The sequence below is a fragment of the Quercus suber genome, unplaced genomic scaffold (genome assembly GCF_002906115.3).
Source record: "Quercus suber isolate HL8 unplaced genomic scaffold, Cork oak 2.0 scaffold_125, whole genome shotgun sequence".
NCBI classification, from domain to species: Eukaryota; Viridiplantae; Streptophyta; class Magnoliopsida; order Fagales; family Fagaceae; genus Quercus; species Quercus suber.
Genome location: NW_027069589.1, coordinates 795,614 through 817,051, shown reverse-complemented (window position 1 = coordinate 817,051; position 21,438 = coordinate 795,614). Strand labels below are relative to the sequence as shown.

At 34.0% G+C, this 21,438-nt stretch overlaps 1 pseudogene; it reads right to left on the bottom strand.

The window, feature by feature from the left end:
* Positions 1-6,960: 6,960 nt before the first annotated feature.
* On the bottom strand, positions 6,961-8,897 carry LOC112002962 (premnaspirodiene oxygenase-like; annotated as a pseudogene).
* Positions 8,898-21,438: the final 12,541 nt, after the last annotated feature.

Below are 21,438 nucleotides of genomic sequence, written 5' to 3'. Positions count from 1 at the left end.
TTGTAATTAAGTATTAAAGTCTTTGATTCTTTCCTTTTAGAAAAACTAGATTGATTATTTCCTTATTAAAAATTGATTATTTATTTCTAAAAATAATAAAATAATATGCTAACACAATCTCATGGGTAGCCCATTAGGCCCAACTTAGTAACCTAGCCCATTAAAGACAAAATGGACATTGCCCATGGGCAGGGTCATGGGCTGAGGTTTTCTCTTTCGACCCAGCCCGACCCGGCCCGTTAACTAGTTAATAGCCCATTATGCCCAGCCCATTGTGCCCTTGGGCCAAGTAAAAATGTGTCGGGCCAGCCTGACCCGGCCCATTGACGACCCTTAAATTTACGTAATTTATTGTCGTGTTGTAATTATATTAGGGTTTGATAAGAGTATTTCAAATTCCAATTCTATTCATGATTATTATTCACTATGTAATTCAATTTCTTACATGTTTCATATTACAGAGTTTTTTTTTTTTTTTTTACAAGATAAAAATTTTACTCTAGTCTAATTTAAATGTTTATATGTGTGAATGTCATTTTTTGAGACTTAAACCTTGGCCATTTCCTGCAACACCACACAAGCACTTATACTTTTAGAGTGACCATCACATCAAGGGTGCATGATGGTATTAGGACTTATTTAATGTTCATTCAATTATGTACAATTTAGTTCAGAGTTAATGATTTCCCGTTGTTTTAATTTATGCCTTTTGTATGTTTCAAATTAATTAATGTGTGTGTTCCATGCATGCATATTTGATTAAGATATTTATAAAAATAGCACATTACTAGATTTAGAGTTCATAGGGATTTTGGAATTCTGTCTGAATATATGCATATGCATGTGTGTATAGTGCATAAATTTGTACTTGTATACACACCTTCTTTGAATCTAAGCGCCACTTTCTTAGTTGTGTGCACTCGTGTATCAATTTTTTGATTGTGGTAAATCAAAACTTGAAAAAAATTAAACATGAATAAACTTCGGACTTCCACAATTATTTCATTCATGATTCAACATATGTTGGGTGCGTGGCACCTAGTGGGTCCAGCCCACTTGCTTGCCTTTTGTCAAATTCTTCTCAAGCCCCACAAAGTCATACCTTTGTTTAATGCAAAACTGAGCATGCATGGGAGGCCTGACTTCTCTTAATGAGAAGTGATCTTAGGTGTGTGTGACACGCTGAAGCTGACAAAGAAGAAAAGAAAGAAAACATAGGTCATTCGACCTTGTGAGGAGAGCTGAAGCACACAGATAGCATTGGGCTATTTTTGGTGTGAGTTCCAAAAAGAGCAAAACACAAAAGGGAGAGAGCTTCAGCCATTTTGAGAGGTGCAATCCGAATGAAGAAATAGAGAAAAACACGGTGAGAGTGTGAGACAGTAAAAAAGAAAAAGGAAACACTTTTCTTTGCTCAAGTTACACACAAAAAAGATAAATTGGTGGAGTTCTCATGGAGTTTTTGATTGCTACAACCATGGAGAGTTGAAGTATTCAGAAGAAGATTTTGTTATTAATTTTGTGGTGAGATTGTATTTACTCCTTGAGATATATTTGTTGTATATCTAATTTATTGTGGACTCAAGTTTAGCATTAACTTGATAGTTGTAATCTCTATTTCATTGTGGATATTTTTCGGAGCTACCCCGTGGTTTTTCCCTCTACACTAGAGGGTTTTCCACGTAAGATTTGGTGTTCTTGTGTGGTTGTGTTTATGTGGTGCTTGCTGGAATTTATTTTTGTTTCCATAATATTGCTATTGCTTGGTAGTCATTAATTTTAATTCACATATAGACATAGAGGGGATTGGATTTTTCCCCAACAAGTGGTATCAGAGCTTTTGGTTGCTTAGGTTTGACTGTCTTGTATTGGATTAAATGGACAATATGGCTATGAATACTATGGTTAAATTCTCAACGTCGAATTATTCGATATGGAAGCCGATGATGGAGGATGTCCTTTATTGCAAGGATTTGCATGACCCTATTGAGGGTGATAGTGCCAAGCCTAGTGATATGTCTGATAGAGACTGTGAGAAATTAAATAGAAAAACTATCGGGTGTATTAGACAATACATCGATGTTAGTGCTTTTCACCACGTGTATCAGGAAACAAATGCAGAGACTCTTTGGGAAAAATTAAGGAGTCTTTATAAAAGAAAGACAGCTCAAAATAAGCTTTTATCGCTAGAAAGCTTGTGAATTTGAAGCTTAAGGAGGGTAAGTCCATTGCTGAGCACCTTAGTGAGTTCCAAGACTTGGTTAATCAAATGGTTACAATGAAGCTAATAATAGATGATGAGTTGCAAGCTTTATTGCTTCGGAGTTCCTTACCTGACAGTTGGGAGACTTTGGTAGTGTCACTTAGTAATTCTGCTCCGAATGGTGTGTTACAACTTGCCATGGTTAAAGATAATTTACTTAATGAAGAAACTAGAAGAAAGGATATGGGCAAGGATATTGCACATGCTCTTGTCACAGAGAATAGGGGGAGAAGTAAGAGTAGAAGTTCTAAAAGGCGAGGTAAATCCAAAAGTCGGTCAGAGTCGAAAGGGAAATTCCAGTGTTTTTACTGTGATAAAGGTCACATAAAAAGAAATTGCAAGGCTTGGAAGAACAAACAGAAAGAGGATAAAAATAAAAAAAGAGTGGATGATGAGAACACTGCTACTGTTATAGTGTTGGAAGATGAGGTCCTAGCCATAGGACAAGATGATTGTTGTACAGTTTCAGATCCTTATGTTGAATGGGTGATTGATTCAGTTGCTTCCTGCCATGTCACTCCTAGAAAGGAGTTATTCACTTCATACAAAGCGGGAAACTTTGGGAGAGTGAAGTTGAGCAATGATAGTTTTGCCGACATTGTGGGAATTGGTGATATTTGTATTAGGGCTAACACTGGATACACCCTGATTTTGAAGGATGCGAGACATGTTCTGGATATTCACCTAAATTTGATTTCCACTCATGTTCTTGATAAAGAAGGTTATGGCAATTATTTCCATGATGGAAAATGGAGGCTTAGCAAAGGATCATTGGTGTTTGCTAGAAAGAAGATTTGTTGTACACTTTACAAGACACAAGTAAAGTTGTGCAAGGATGTTGTTAGTACAACTCAGGAGGATTCTTCGCCTAACTTGTGGCATAGGCGGCTGGCTCATATGAGTGAAAAAGGGTTGCAGATTTTGGTAAAGAAGTCTCTCATTCCCTTTGCCAAAGGTACGTCACTAAATCCTTATGACTTTTGTTTATTTGGTAAACAACATAGAGTTTCATTTAATATACCCTCTACTAGAAAACCAAATGTATTAGATCTTGTTTATTCTGATGTATATGGTCCCATTGATGTTGATACTTTAGGTGACAATAAATATTTTGTTACATTTATTGATGATGCTTTACGAAAGGTGTGGGTTTATGTTTTGAAAACAAAAGACCAGTATTTGAGCACTTCAAGAAACTCCATGCCATGGTGGAAAGAGAAAAAGGGAAGCCTTTGAAGTGTCTTCGTAGTGATAATGGAGGTGAATACACATCTAATGAATTCAAGAGTTATTGCTCTTAGAAAGGCATTAGACATGAGAAGACTCTTCCTGGTACCCCACAGCAAAATGGTGTGGTAGAAAGGATGAACCGCACTATTATTGAGAAGAGTAGATGTATGTTAAGAATGGCTAATCTGCCTAAGTCATTCTGGGGTGAAGCTGTTGTGACTACATGCTACCTAATTAATAGATCTCCATCAGTTCTTTTGGATTTTGATATTCCAGAAAGAGTATGGATAGGGAAAGATGTTTCTTATTCTCACTTGAAGGTATTCGGGTGCAAGGCATTTGTTCATATGCCTAAGGAACAAAGATCAAAACTTGATAGCAAGTCCACTTCTTGTCTATTTGTTGGATATAGAGATGCAGAATTTGGCTACAAGCTATGAGATCCAAAAGAAAGGAAGATGATCAGAAGTTGAGATGTAGTTTTTCATGAGAATGAAGACTTCGCAGACTTTGAGAAAACTGAGAAGCCTAAAGCTACAGTTGAAGGTGTTCCTGATCTTACACTTACCTCTTCTTCCTCAGATAATGCCACAAATAGAGAAGAGGTACAAGATCAGAATTATGGTGATGAACCAACTGAATTTGATGCTGATGAGCCAGTAGATGTTGACATTGATGATGTGACAAATACAGATGGTGTTGAGCAGGGGGAGCAGCCTCCTCCACTAGAGATGGTAGAACCTCAAGTGAGAAGGTCTACTAGAGAGTGCCGTCCATCGACCAAATACCCAACTTCTGAGTATACTATGATTATTGAAGAGGGGGAGCTAGAAAGTTTTCAGGAAGTACAATCTCATAAGGATAAGCAAAGCTGGTTAAAGGCTATGCATGAAGAGATGAATTCTTTGAACAAGAATAAGACTTATGACTTGGTGGAATTTCCTAAAGGCAAAAGGGTATTGAGAAACAAATGGGTGTTCAAGTTGAAGAAAGATGGTGACAAGTTAGTGAAGTACAAAGTTCGATTGGTGGTTAAGGGTTTCAATCAGAAACAAGGAATTGACTTTGATGAGATATTCTCTCCAGTAGTTAAGATGAGTTCCATTCGGGTAGTTTTGGGATTAGTAGCTAGCTTGGATGTTGAGCTTGAACAACTTGATGTGAAGACTGCTTTTCTTCATGGTGATTTGAAAGAAGAAATCTACATGGATCAGCCAGAGGGATTCAAAGTAAAAGGGAAAGAACATATGGTTTGCAAGTTAAGGAAGAGTTTGTATGGCTTGAAGCAAGCTCCAAGACAGTGGTACAAGAAGTTTGATTCATTCATGGTGGGTCACGGGTACACGAGGACAAATGCAGATCATTGTGTGTATGTCAGAAAATTTCTCAATGGTAAATTTGTTATTCTTCTGCTATATGTAGATGATATATTGATAGTAGGACAAGATGCAGGTATGATTGGAAATTTGAAAAAGGACTTGTTCAAGTCATTTGATATGAAAGACTTGGGTCCTACAATGCAAATTTTGGGTATGCAAATACTACATGACAGGAAAGCTAAGAAGTTATAGTTATCATAAGAGAAGTATATTGAGCGGGTTCTTAAAATGTTTAATATGAAGCATGCCAAGCCAGTCAGCACACCTCTTGGTGCTCATTTCAAGCTAAGAAAGAAATCTTGTTCTTCATCCAAGAAAGAGAAGAGAGACATAGCATCAACTATTTATTCCTCAGCAGTTGGGAGTTTGATGTATGCTATGGTTTGCACACGACTAGACATTGCTCATGCAGTTGGTGTTATTAGCTGGTTCATGGTTAATCTTGGTAAAAATCACTGCGAAGCAGTGAAGTGGATCTTCAGATACTTGAGGGGCAGCTCTAAATTGTGCTTAACTTTTGGTGAATCTAAACCAATTTTGGAGGGTTATGTAGATGCAGATTGGGCAGGTGACCTTGATGGTAGGAAATCTACATCGAGGTATTTATATACTTTTGCAGGGGGAGCTGTATCATAGCAGTCAATATTGCAGAAGTGTGTTGCCTTATCTACAACTGAAGCTGAGTACATTGTATCTAATGAAGCTGGTAAAGAGATGCTTTGGTTGAAACGTTTTCTCCAAGAATTGGGTTTAAAGCAAGATGGATATGTAGTTAATTGTGATAGTCAGAATGCTATAGACTTGAGCAAGAATTCTATGTACCATTCACATTCGAAGCACATTGAGGTGAGATACAATTGGTTGAGACTAGTTGTTGAACAACAGTTATTTGAATTAGATAAGGTTCACATAAATGAAAATCCAGCTGACATGTTGACCAAGGTTGTGTCTAGAGAGAAGCTGAAGCTTTGTGTCAGGTTGGCTGGCATGAATTCTAACTGAAGGCTTGGGTTAAAGATCTCCTCCGTAGTGGGCTGGAGGGGGAGATTGTTGGGTGCGTGGCACCTAGCAGGTCCAGCCCACTTGCTTGCCTTTTATCAAAGTCTTCTCAAGCCCCACAAAGTCATACCTTGGTTTAATGCAAAACTGAGCATGCATGGGAGGCCTGACTTCTCTTAATGAGAAGTGATCTTAGGCATGTGTGACACGCTGAAGCTGACAAAGAAGAAAAGAAAGAAAACATAGGACATTCAGCCTTGTGAGGAGAGCTGAAGCACACAGAGAGCATTGGGCTATTTTTGGTGTGAGTTCCAGAGAGAGCAAACATAAAAGGGAGAGAGCTTCAGCCATTTTGAGAGGTGCAATCCGAATGAAGAAATAGAGAAAAACACAGTGAAAGTGTGAGAGAGTGAAAAGGAAAAAGGAGACATTTTTCTTTGCTCAAGTTACACACGAAAAAGATAAATTGGTGGAGTTCTTATGAAGTTTTTGATTGCTACAACTATGGAGAGTTGGAGTATTCAGAGGAAGATTTTGCTACTGGTTTTGTGGTGAGATTGTATTTACTCCTTGAGATATATTTGTTGTATATCCAATTTATTGTGGACTCAAGTTTAGCATTAACTTGATAGTTGTAATCTTTATTTCATAGTGGATATTTTTCGAAGCTGTCCCGTGGTTTTTCCCTCTACACTAGAGGGTTTTCCACGTAAAATTTGGTGTTCTTGTGTGGTTGTGTTTATGTGGTGCTTGCTGGAATTTATTTTTGTTTCCATAATATTGCTATTACTTGGTAGTCATTAATTTTAATTCACATATAAACATAGAGGGGATTGGATTTTTCCCCAACAACATATACATTATTTAAATAGGACACACTAGATGCCAACACTCCCTCAAATATATTAAGAACTTAAAGATCAATATTTCTTAAAAAATATTACACACCAAACATAATAACAACTTTGGCTAACTAATAATACTCAGCTTATTGTTTAATTTAAATAACCTAACTAAACAAAGTACAACCAACCACCTTATCACTTTATCTTGAAATATCCGCCCATAATATATTTGCAACCCTATTATTTAGTTTCTTTCATGAAGAAGAGGGTTCAAAGGAGTGGCAATTAGGTACAAATCACTTTTTCTCCTATAGGATATTCCAAAACTTTCAGACATGTCAAGTTCTTTTGGTTTGATCTCATTAGGGAGTTTCAATTAAAGTGATATAACAATCGAGAAAGAACGAGTTCAATATTTGCAAGAGCAAATGATATGCCTGGACATATCCTCCTACCACCTCCAAATGGAATGAATCCAAAGTTGGACCCTTTAAAATCAGTAAGAGAATCTTGAAACCTCTCGGGGAGAAAGCATTCAGAATCAATCCAATATTCAGGATCTCTCCCAATAGCCCATGCATTAATGATTACTGTGGTGTTGTTCGGTATCTCATACCCATTAATTTCACATTTTTCTCTTGCTTCTCTGGCGATCAAGACAGCAGCAGGGTGTAATCGCAAAGTTTCTTTTACCACTAATTTCAAGTAATCTAGCTTTTGAATGTTTGCCTCATCAAAATTTCTCTGCCCTTCAAGAACTTACCGCACTTCTGCTTGTGCCTTCTCCATTACTCCTGGGTTTTTAATTAATTCTGACATTGCCCATTCAATTGTGGTTGCTGAAGTCTCACTTCCCACAGAAAAGACCTCCTGAAAAGTGATTTTAACTTACAATTACATTGTGATCGAGATGAGAATTTAATACTAAGCAAAATAGGGTTGTTTTATAATTTGCATATGCATATGTAATTTTTCTTCTAAATTCCTAATTTTGTGAATTTTGGATGTTGATAATTGTTACGTGTAAATGAAATTTATGTTAAGAGACAAAATTTTTTTCTGCACTACACAACCTATTTGGCTTAAAAACTACGAAGTCTACCACTCAAAAGAATATGATGTGGCAAAATACGTGAAGGCACATACCTCAAATCGCTCACCATTTTATGGAGTAAAAGAATCCTTGTAAAACTATTTGTATAAAGCTGCGCATTTACTAATTGAGAGGAATAAATAAAAATAAAAAAGGGGAAGCACTATTGCACAAAAAAATAACAGTGTGACAGGTTTGATGTAGTTGCTTGTGACGTTAAATCCAAGCTCGCCCGTTTCCTGAAGTTTCAGAAGCACATCAATCATATTATCATTATCACTTTCTTTACTTTTTTTAGCTGAAACGGCACTTCTTTTCTTCTTATGATCGTTGATTATATCATTCAGAATTTTGTCTGTTTTTCTATGCGTTTTCAACAATGCGGGCTTGATTCCTGTAAGGAAGCCAAGGAACTTTAGTGAAGGGAAGAAATCAGGTAAGTCAAAGGCTCCACCTAGAGTAAACATTTCCTTGATTAATGATACGAATTCTTTTTCATATTTGCACTTCTTCCCAATGGCTGCCCTGAAAGCTGTACAATATGTTGAGAAGAAGATCTTCTCACTGAGATTGATTGGAACTCCCTCTGACAAGGAAATGGATTCAACAAGATTATTTACCACTTCTTCTCTAATTCTGCTAAATGACTGGACTCGCTTGGCACTCAGGAGCTTTGAGATACAAATCTTTCTCATTTGTCTCCAATAATCACCATAGGGAGCAAAGACTATACCTGAATTACCATAGCACATAACTTCAATAGCAAGAACAATTGGCCTATTTGCCAAAGCAGCATCATGCGTCTTCAGCACTTCTTCAACTACTTTTGGAGATGAAATGATTATAGCCATGACCTCACACAGTTGCAATTGCATAATAGGTCCATATTTCATGGCTAAGTCTCTCAAAGATCGGTGTGGTAGAGAGAAAACTAGTTGGTGCAAATTCCCTATAAAAGGCAGTTTCCATGGCCCTGGTGGCAACTTATATCTTTGGCCTTTGGCTTTAGACCTTTTCCAATAAAAAACTATGATAAACAAAAAGAAGAAGAAGAAGAAGAGGCGCGAATAGAGAGGAAAGGAGGGCATTGTGATTGGGAGCACTGGGGACAAGAAAAGAAGCTCTATGTTTGGGGATAGGGTTTTGTATGCATTGGTGCATGGAACACTAGGTTTACTTATATAGTAATTAGTTAGATGGCAATACGTAACTGGAATATGTGGCTATCATATTTTAATTCAATACTATTTGAAGTTTCACTTTTTCCTTCTTATTTCGTTGCCCAAATTTGTTACTGGAAGCGGAATTAAACAGCTTCATTTTGAAAAATATATAAATATGCATGTCACAACATGCTGTCCATTCTTGCTTTTCTCTTATTTGTTTCCTTCATTCCCTTTCTATTGCAGGTGTAAACACGTTTGTAGGGATAAATGGTTTGTCAATAATGCTCTATTTGGATGTTTAAAAAAGAGAGGGAGTAGAGTAAAGGGAGAGAGAGTAATTCAATTACTTTATTTGGAAGTTTTTTAAAGAATAAGAGGGAGGGGTTTCGACTACATCTAACCCCTTATTTTTAATTCTCCTAAATTCAAGAGATTTGAAGGGAAAGTAGAGTAAATAAATTATTGACCAAATGAATTACCCAATTTACCCTTTCTAAATTAACAAAATTACAAACCAAAAAAATAACATAGATCCTTCTTTTCTTTTCTTTTCCTTAATATTTTCCTCAGTAACTACTAATTAAAAAATTATTTTCCTCAGTAACCAAACAGACAATCAATTATTTGACTTTGGAAACTTTTCAAAGCATATTCTCAGGAATTAAACACAGCACCAGGTCATTGTATATTATTTTTAATTGATCAACATGCTACTTCATGATTGAAGATATAAACAAAACAAAATTGATCAATTTTCAGAATCCAAGAATAGGAACCAAAACAATCCAATTGAACAGAGTAAAATTCACAAATCTAGTACACCTATCCCCCGTTTGGTTGCTGAGAAAACAAATAAAACCAGAAAAAAAGAAAAAAAATCACATCTATCTGAAGTTGACGGAAATGAAAATCACCTACTTTGAACAGAAACAAACCAATCAAAACACCTACTTTGAACAGAGTATGATTTACATATAGATTACAATTATATCATCCTTTGGTTGCTGAGAAAACAGAGATAGTCAAAAATAAATGAAATCTTACGAAAATCAAAGCGGAGATTCGTTATGCACATGCACATACACATACACATACGAAGCTTTCTTTTTTCTTGGCATCCAAATAGCAAAAGAACAGATAAAAATAAAATAAAATTAAAGATTTTGCTTTATTAATTAGATGGAGAAGGCATTCTCAATGGGCTCTATGTTTGGCAAATTCCAATATCTCATGTCATGATTCAAAGTGGCATTGGTTCCTAAATGGATAAATGTGGTCATGAAAAAAAAATGTTTCAATGTGTGAAATTCGGCATTTTTTTGAGAAATTATTGTCATTTTTTTTGTTTGAAATTTGTGTGCTATTGCTCAATATTTAGTAAGGATATTCTCTTGAGAATTTTGAGTTGCTTTCTTTTCTGAATAGTAAGTGTGCAAACACTTAAATTTAAAATACATAGTAGGATCTTATTTTTTAAGTTAATTCATAGAGTCACTTTCCCTAACTTTTTAGTTTTTTTTGGGTCTCAATTCTTCTCCTAATCCTCAAAAAATTAAATTCGCGTACTAAGAAAAATAAAAAAATATCAAAAATAATAATAATAAATGAAAGAAACACTCAAAATTCAATATTTTGTTGATTTTTTCAATAAACAAACAAACCAAACATTTTTTTTCTTATTTTAATTATTATCAATTAAGGATGGTTTTTTTAGTATAATAAAAAGCAGAAAAAATATTTACTCATAGACCAATGTTGATTATTTAATTCACATCAGAAAAAAAAAATTATCAAAAAAAAATATTGCATGCTATAGTCATAATTAGTTAATTTAACAAATTAATTATAGACCAATGTTGCAAGTACATTTTCAAATAGGAGTAAATTTTTCTGTTTAAATCATTTTCTCTCATTTCCATCCTAATTTTTAAAACATCCAGACAAGAGGAATGGCTAATTACTCCCTTCCCTCTTACAAATTTTAAAAACATTCAAACAAGGTGGAGGATAACCATTCCCCTCTACTCTCCTCCCCACTACTCTCCTCCCTCTCTAAACTTCCAAATAGGCCATTAGGTTTTTTTTTTTTTTTTTTTTTTTTTTTTTTTTTTTTTAAATAACATTGTGGATAAGTGTTTTGATAACACATTTGCAGGGGTAAAACGTTTTTGGATAAGGGAGAATGTCCAAAAGATTAGCCAAAACTAAAATCCTTTTTATTTTAGAGAATTAAATCTTAATATTTGAGATAGGGTTCAATTAGGCCCACCAAGTACTGACACAAAAATAGAGCAATGGTGTGAAAAAAAAAATGGGTGAAACTCTCAGTGAATGTAATTAATTGTAAAAAAATATTAGTAACACAAGTAATTTCATGCATAATTTCATAATTATACGATGACTAACTATGAATGGTAAAAAAAATAAATGATGAGTCTACATAAAAGAAACATGTAACTAGTCACTATTTTATCACATAAAATAGTTGTAAGAATAAATGTAAATTGGTTTTGTCAAAAAACAACTCATTTATTCTTGGACTCCTTTCCACTCACTCTCTTCACGAAAGATCTCTCCAATAACAAAAGCACCACCACACATTTTGTTTCACCTCAAAGCAAGGATAACGTTTCAGATAGCTCCAATTTCAGTTAGATTATGATTCTCTATCAAAGGATTCCACTCGAATTTGAGCCACTAACAATATCATGACAAAAAGTCCAACATTCATAAAAGAAAAGAAAAGAAATCCCATTTGGCTTGAAAGATATTGTTATGGATGAGTCTCCTTCAAAGTTCAAAGACCAGAGTCTTCAAATTGGAGTTCCCCAGGATATCCGAGGCATGTTATTTATGGCTTGTTTGGAAGTTTAGAGAGGGAGGAGAGTAGAGGGGAGCAGAGAGGAGGAGAGTAGTAGAGAGAAGAGTAGAGGAGAATAGTTTTCGTTTACCTTATTTGGATGTTTTTAAAATTAGTAAAGGAGAAGGGAGTAATTAACTCTTCCTCTTGTTTGGATGTTTTAAAAATTAGGATGGAAAACAGTGGGAATAATTTAAATAGACAAATTTACCCCTATTTGAAAATGGACTTACAACATTAGTCTATGATTAATTTGTTAGATTAAATAATTATGACTATAGCATGCAATATTTTTTTGATAATTTTTTTTTCTAATGTAAATTAAATAATCAACATTGGTCTATGATTAAATATTTTTTCTGCTTTTTTATTATACTAAAAACAAAAAAAAAAAATCCTTAATTGATAATAATTAAAATCAAAAAAAAAAATGTTATTTAGAGATAATAATTAAACCATCCAAATATTCAATATATTCTCTGAGTGACAAAATTATATAAAACTTTGAATCAACATTTTTCAACATCTGGAATCACTTTGCATAAATTATTCCATTGGCAACAGTAAAATGCTTAATTTAATTCCCAATTTCTGATGATTTTAATCTTCAATACTTATTTTGCCATGTGTTGACTTTCTCGCTTACGTGGCAGCTATTGATAGGACAGTCTTATAATTTACCAAACCGTCGTGTGCGTTAACCAATGAACTCAAATAAACTTCTCTTGTAAGTGTTTGGTTTTCGAGAAAGTGCAGGTCGAGAAAAATTTTTTCAAACATTATTTTCTCAAAAAAAAAAAAAAAAAAAAAAAAAAAAAAAAAAAAAACCTAGCCTCCTAAATGAACCGCCATAGTAGTAGCAGCAGCAGAAGAAGTAGTAGTCATTCTCCTTTATCGTCTTGACTCTGTCTCTGCATCTCTGGCAATTAGATGAAGTTGGAATCAATGATCCGGTAAGAGATCCGGTTCTTGAAAGCCGGCAAGTAAGCCTAGCGTGTCGGTGCCGGAGCTCCAGTTTACCTCTCCGCGTGCTCAAATACCTTGCTGCTAAGGTTAGTCTTTGATTTTTTTTTTTTTTTTTTTTTAGGTTCGATTTCGTGGGGATGTTTGGATGCCGAGAATATGTGGGAAATTGGGTGTGACTAATTTTGTGTTTTAGGGTCATTGCTCTGTTAGTTTATGGATTTGGGTATTGGATCTTTGGATCTATGCAATTAGAGACTTTGTGTAGTATTCGGTTTGGGTTTCTCTTTTCTTGTTTGGTTACTGAGAAAATATTGGATAGAAACTGTAAAGATACTAAATTTAGTAGAAATTGTGTTTGGTTTGTAAAAAAGCACTAGGAAGATTTGTCATTTGTAGTGTTAAATTTTCTCAGGAAACAAACAAAGATTATTTATATAATCTGTTTGTAATTTTGTTAATTTAGAAAGGGTAAATTGGGGAATTCGTTTGGTCAATAATTTATCTACTCTACTCTCCCACCAAATCTCTCCAATTTGGGGGAATTAAAAATGAGGGGTTAGAGGTAATTGAAACCCCTCCAAATCCCTCCCCCTCCTTCCTTAAAAAACTTCCAAACAAGGTAATTGAATTACTCCCTCCCTTTACTCTACTCCCCCTCCTTTTTTAAACTTCCAAATAGGCCATTAGATTTCATAATACTGTAGACGTAGCTCTTTTCACAACAATTTTCATACAAATGATCAATTGTTAATGATGAGTAACACTTTCTACATGTATTAACCACTTGTTTTTATTACCATTTTTCATTGATTATTTCAAAAATATGTGAAAGTACTGTTAAAAAAATAAAAAAAACTTATGTGTGTAGTACTACTGGTCACCCATTGGTAACATATTATTGAAATGTATATCCCAAAAGCTGTTTCATAATTTACCAATGTTTTAGAGTTTTTTATGCCTTAAAAAAAATTAAATAAAATAAAAGCAAAGAAATTTTTAGTGTGTATAAATGACTTCTGTTTTAGGCGAGAATGTAGAAATAACTTAAGTTTGGGGCACAAGCAACACAGATGTGACACATGTTTAAAATTGACAGTATTTCAGCATTGTGTCAACTCTAGAAGATTTTGATCATAAAATGAAAAAATTATCTTATAAGATAGTTTTATAAGATGTCTATTTCACAACTTGTTGAGTCTCACTTCCCAATTTTACAAATTGTGATGGATAGAGAGAAATTTCTAATGAGGTTGTCTCATAAAATACACTCTCAAGAAGAGGATTTATGCTATAGGGTCAATTAAATTATCGACATGTGCAACTATGAGGTGTCATACACCCATTAATTTGCACCAAAAATGTTGGAGTTAGTATTTTCTTTATTATTACTACCACTAGTGTATAGCTCCGTGCATAAGTATAGGTACAATTAAAAATAATCACAATTATACATTTAAAAAAAAAATCAAATTATGCATAGTATTAGCTTACACTTTTTTTTTTTAAATCATACATTTCTAAAATATGTAATAGTTTCTTATATATATATAATATATATGATTTAGAATTTATTTGGATTTAGACTCTTCGGTTTTTTCACCCAATAATTTACTTGTCATAAAAATTAAAAAAATAAAAGGACATGTGGCGGAAAATTGGACTCCAATTGATATTCAATTTAGAATCTAATTGGATTTGGACTTTTTTATTTTTACACTCAATAATTCACTTAGCACAAAATTAAAAAAAATTAAATGAAACACATGACACAAAATTAAGAATCCAATTAAAATTTAATTGGATTTTCTCCAAATTTTGGCTATTAATATATATATATATATATATATAGATTTGAAAGTCAAAGTTAGTGTTAGTAAATTGTGAATCATAATTACAACTTTACTTGAGAGCAACAGTGATATAAAAAATTATTATCTTTTTTCATAACTTACTTTTAATGTAATCATTTTCATAACTTATTAAGGTGTTAAATTTTTTTTAAAGTGACACTACTTTCACTTATTAGTAATAATTCTATTGTCACCCATCACAACAAAACATGTCTTATTGCTAAAATTTTTAATCGCTAAATATATTGTCCTTTAATTAACCAATAGTTCAACTAACGATATCATTGAATCTTGAGTTGAAATGTTGATTTCATTCGAGTCACACAAAATCATCTACCCAGCTTAGAATGTTAAGATCATTTGGGAGGTGGCCTAGTGATAGAAGTTCTTGTGACCCATCATACCTACAAATTCGAAAATTGTAGGTTCAAGTAGTGGTAAACCCTACTAGTGCCCAAGTAGTCCCATGCTATAATGCATTGCAGAGCAATGATCACGCATGTGAGCACCTTTTTTTTCTTAAAAAAAATCACAATATCATGAAATTGTGAGTTGAGAAACTAATTTCATCCCATGGTTGAACCATTTTCAAAAAACATCAAATTTTCCTATGCTTCTAATCCACTATTAGGACACTGAAGCCATTTTGAAAAATTATCAATAAGAAGGATAAAATGCAAAACCCATCTTCTAAGTTTCATAACTTTTTATTCTAGTTCTTTAAGTTTTCATTTTGTCATTTCAGTTCTCTAAATTTTAAATCTCCTCAATTCAGTCCTCCATTAAGTCACCATCCATATATGCTGTTAACCTACCTAAAATGGTGTCATTTTAGCTATAATTTAATATTTAATATTTATTTTATTATTTATTTCATAACTTAAGAAAGAAATGTTAACTAAAAAGAAACCTGTAAATTAAATAACCATTTACGCCACCCGCCTCATCTAAATTAAGAACAAGAAAATCTCCTAGCCTAACTCGATATGTGAGAGACTTAGAAGGAGAAAGAGAGATTGAGACGGAGAAGGNATTCACATTCGAGTGATTTCCAACTCCAGGATTGGAATAAAGGTTCAACGCCTTTACCAATTCACCAATAAGTGCCATAGGATCTTGTGCTTGAGGCACAGACACTTTTGGTTTATTTGCTCTCTTAACAGCTTGAAACTTGTAACAGTTAGGACGAATGTGTCCAGACTTACCACAATAGTGACAAACCCAAGCAGGTTTACCATGCATCTTGTCCTTGGGTAGGGTAGTCTCCTTAGGTTTAGACTCTCCCAGATCAACCCTAATCTTCCTAGGGGGTGAAACTTCTACAAGTTTAACAACCTCACTCACAGGGGGTTTGACAGTTTCACTCACAACCTCACTTACGGAAGGTTCAGAAGAGGAAGAAGGAACAAAATTCGTGGAATGTGGTGCAGAATCAAAGATGCTTTCAACATATCCTAACCCAGATTTATCAGAAGGATACTTTTGAACATTCAACATGTGATCAAGTTTAGAACTAGCAGATCTAGCAACAGATAAATCATGTTCCAAAGTTTTAACTTTATCAAGCAAAAGCATATTCTCAGATTTAACATTGTTCAAAAGATCATTAGTATCAAACAGTTTAACAAGCAAATTTTTCTTTTCAAGCTTAAGAGATTTAATTTTCTTTAGGCTAAGTTCAACATTCATAGCATCCCTTGCAGCAATTTTGCAAAGTTTATTGTAGGCCTCTTGAAGATCTGCATCCTCAGAGAGTTCCCCATCAGAAGGGTTCTCTTCAACAAATACGCTTTCATTGACTACAGCTGTAGCAGTGAAAGTAATGAAGTTTCCATCCTCATCACATCCAGACTCATCATCAGAAACCTCATTATCGCTAAGGGTTACAGCCATAGCTTTACCCTTAGTCCTCAAGAATGTAGGACATTTAGATTTTACATGACCATACCCTTGACAGCCAAAACACTGAGGACCCAAAAAATTATTTGAAGATTGACCAACTTTTTCTCTAAGTTTTTCAAAGTTATTCACTTTAGTGGGATCATTCTTCCTAAAATTTCTAGGTTCAGCAGTGTTAGTACCTCTTGCCTTTCTGTTGGTATTCCTAAGAAAGTTTTTAAAGTTTTTGGCAAGATACGCAATCTCTGTAGCAAAGAGCTCATCATCAAATCCACCACCATCAACATCATCAACTGACTTAAGAGCTATTGATTTGGATTTATTCACTTTGGGTAGGTCAGACTCATAGGACTGAAGAGATCCTACAAGCTTATCAATAGGGATAGAGTCCACATCCTTGCTTTCAGTAGTGGTAGTCACTTTGGGTCTAAAGTTTTCAGTTAAAGATCTAAGAATCTTCCTAACAATTTTAGGTTGTTCATAGATTTCACCCAAATTAAAAACAGAATTGACAATATCATTTAATTTAGCATAGAATTTATCAAAAGATTCATCATCAGACATTCTAATGCTTCCAAATCTAGAAGTCAATTGTTGCAATTTATTGATCTTAACTGTCTTTGTGCCTTCATGCACAATTTGGAGGATTTTCCATGCAGTATGAGCAACCTCAACATTAGAGATCCTCTTAAATTCCTCCATGGAAACAGCATTGAAGATGGCATTCATAGCTTTGCTATTGAAGCCTGCTGCTTCTTTTCCAGAAGTTTGCTACTCACTCACAGGAGTAATGGGCTTCTGCCATCCGTATTCAACGGAATTTCAAACCCTCTCATCAATTGATTTCAGGAATGCTTTCATCCTTACTTTTCAATAAGCATAGTTGTTCCCATCAAAGTGAGGAGGAACAACAAGAGAGTGTCCATGCTCCATGACAACAGGGGTTAAGGATCAGCTCAGAGATAAAAAATCTCTAACAGGAGAGCTACCTGCTCTGATACCACTTGAACGATTTTAGACCCTTTAAAAACAACCAGATTGATTAGCCTAGATTAATTAGCCAAGTTGTTACTTAGTCAAATTATGTAATACTAGGTTAAAGCAATCAAATAATCATATCAAAAATATAAAGCAGCGGAATAATAAAAGACACAATGATATGATCACCCAGGAAATCACACGGTAAAAACCTGGGGAGGATTTGACCCACCGATCCTCAAGGCAAACCTGAATCCACTATGAAAGAATCGAAGTTCATACAAAAGGACTACAAGCTCCCCGCTTGACTTCCTAATGCTACCCACCAGTAGAACTTACTGACACAACCACGTGCAAGCTCCGAATCCACGGACTCCTTCTTTCTTGGATTCTCCAATCAGCTACAAGCACCCACGCTTGATATTCTTTAAGCTTCAATGGTAGCAACCGAGTTGATCATCAAGATGTTGAAGTAATCTCTATCTTGAACACCCTAAGCTTTGTGTAAAGGAAAGCTCCTTTAGATCTCACAAGAGATTTACACAAAACAGTAATGTATGAGCAACAATACACTGGAAGCTACACTAAAAACGTGGCTAGGGTTTTTCTTTATATACCTAGGGTAAAAACAGAAAACCCAAAACGTTTAATGAGTTAGGGCTGAGTTGAAAATTCTGCAAAAAAAGCATCTGGCCTGATATTCGATCGATCGAGTCTATCCTTCGATCGATCGAGATAGACCGAAATGCCCCAATGCATTTGAAGTCACTCGATTCCAACTTTACAATATATAATCAACTTTAAGCAAGCCTAAACAAGACTAAACATATTGTTTTGATCATGGTTTGCCAACATTACACATTAGAGTTCTAAATACATAAAATCCTAAATCTTTAGAACCTAACATAAGAGGTTCTGTGACCTTCTAACTCAACAAATATCTACTGGAGATTAGATTGATATTGCATATACTAGTGGAGATAATTTGCTGCAACAAGATTAACTACTGCTAATGATCTAAACCTTTGAGTGGGATTTCAAAGTCACAAACTAGAGTAATTGTATGCAACAAATTCAAATAGAGGAGTCCGTGGATTCGAAGCGGCATATAGTCATGTGAGTAAGTACTGCAAGAGGTAGCATTAGATTTAGGAAAAAATTTGTTGTAAACACTTCCATTCAATTTACTGAATTTGTTGCCCTATGGATTTTTTAGGTTAAATCCTCCCTAGGTTTTTTACGTTGAAAATGGACGGTTTTATTGGTTTTCTTGAGTTATCATATCGCTTGTTTTCTTTACTTTTCCGCTATTGTGATATGATTGTCATTTGTTTAACCTAGATTTGCATAACAAACCTAAGTAACAACTTGGTTAATAAATTAGGTTAAACAATCTGAGTGTTCGGGGAGCCTAAATAACAAACATGATTGACTTTAGCTAATTTGTTAATTTGTTAATTTTCCTATTCTCTTAATAGAGAAAAGATAATTTTATCAAACTTTATGCACTTACTATAAATTATCATTATTGTTATTTGCAAGGATGGACCCAGGTGGGGTCCAAGGGGGCCCGACCCCCCTAGTTTTTTACCTTGAAACTGGACTATTTCATTGGTTTTCCTAGGTCATCATATCGCTTGTTTTCTTTACTTTTCCGCTATTGTGATATGATTGTTATTTGTTTAACCTAGATTTGCATAACAAACCTAAGTAACAACTTGGTTAATAAATTAGGTTAAACAATTTGAGTGTTTAGGGGCCTAAATAACAAACATAATTGACTTTAGCTAATTTGTTAATTTGTTAATTTTCCTATTCTCTTAATAGATAACAAATAATCTTATCAAACTTTATGCACTTACTGTACATTATCGTTATTGTTATTTGTAGGGACAGACCCAGGTGGGGGTCCAAGGAGGCCGGCCCCCCTGGGTCCAATTATATATATATATATATAGTTATTATATATTTTATTTTTTAAAAAAAAAAAAAAAAACTATTTTACCACCGAAGAACCAAAAAATCATGTGTTATTAAAGAAACTTAAACTAAATTTTTTACAACTACAGTAAACTAGTATAAATACCAATTAATTGTAGTAAGTTGTTAAAAGTAAAATACAATATTTTATTAAGATTATATCTCTTCCTTCAATTAAAAATCTCAAATTCTTTCTTTTCCTTTATTATTTTAATGAGTTGTTTATATTATTTTAAATGAAGTAATAAAAAAAAAAGAACATTTGATATTTGGTGTATTGTAAAGTGAGATGATAAAATAGATAAAATAGCTTTTTAAGGTGTTGAAAGCTAAAATTTTTAGCATCACTACTGTGAATGCTCTAACTTCAACAATAAATAAATAAAAATCCTTGCCAACCTTGTATCGAACAGAAACATTATTTTGTTTTTGTTTTTGTCTTTGTCGGTAAATGGTTGCATCTTAGCGTATTTAGAAACAACAATTTTGTGTATTTTTAATTTTTTAACACTATATGGATGCATATTTGGAAATTTTTTTTTATACTCCGGCCCCCGCTAGCTTAAAATCTCGAGTCTATCCCTGGTTATTTGTTACCAAGTCATATCTCATATTGTTCATTAAAGAAAAGAAGTCTATTCTGATATCATTTATTTTGTCACAAGATTTAGTTTTTAGACCGTCATGTCTCAAAATTAACTCTTCTACTTTTTTTTTTCTTTCTTTTTTTGAGAAAGAAGACTTTAAAATTTATATTAAGAGAAATAGGCAAATCTGCCTCATAAGCAATGACAACATGTCCATCAAATAATCCATTAAACATTAAAATCTCCTTTATTAGAGACAGATAATTAAATATCCAAGGATATGTAATTGTCTCACATCTTCCCACTAAATTTGATTGAAAAACAAAATGGTAGGTTTATTTCTTATTGTTAGGACATATGTGATTCACTTGTTAGGAACATATGTCACTATTTTATGTAATTAGCTAATCATTTGACAAATCGCATTTTACTTGTATTTAGATAGATCTAGGATATGTTTAATACTTCAAGAAGTCTTGTTTCAAGTTCAAGTGTTAAAGCCATGCAAGTCTGTCCAAGATTCAAGTGTGAAACGTGCTGTTCATTAAAGCTCGACAGCTAGCATCTATCGAGACTTGTAGAGCTGTTCTGGCCCATGGCTCGACAGCAACTTGACAGATAGGTATCTGTCGAGGTTTATGAAGTTCAGTTTTCCATGATTGTTTTTCATCCAATTCGGGATTATGTGTTTGGGTTTTCTTTTCTCACAACCATAAACATATAAAATGATTATTTTAAGGGCCTTCAAAGGTGGAACAAGTTGCATAAGTGTTGAGCAAAGTTTGTTCAAACAAATTGTGACCGGAGACAGAATTTGCTCAAGTTCATCTTTCTTGTGAAGAAGCTGCTGTGTTTGTGCACCATAGGGTTTTGTAACCAAGGAGCTTCTCGATCTTCATCGTGTGATGAACTGAAGAATTTTACAGCCAACAATCTTCTCTAGTTGGTGATTGAAGTCGCATACTAGAATTTGCGCAATTAGTTAGTCACGTATTGGGAGCCGTGCATTACAAGGAGATATTGTCACTACAGAATAAGTCTAATTGGATATTGGGGTAAGGATTTAACTGTAGGTTGTTATAAAGTACTAAGATTCCTTTACTTGTAACTGTTTGTTGTGATAATAGTGGATTCTTGGGAGTGGTGACCTTAAAATCACCTGGTGGGGGTTTTTGCCATGTTAGTTTTCCTCATTCGTAAACAAATCACTGCGTCAATTTATTTTCCACTGCATACTGAGTTTAATTGGTGATTTATTTGTGCTACCATGCGCTTTGCATGTTAATTTGATTTATTAATAAACTTAGCTAATTAATCAATTAATTTATCATAAGGGGTCAATT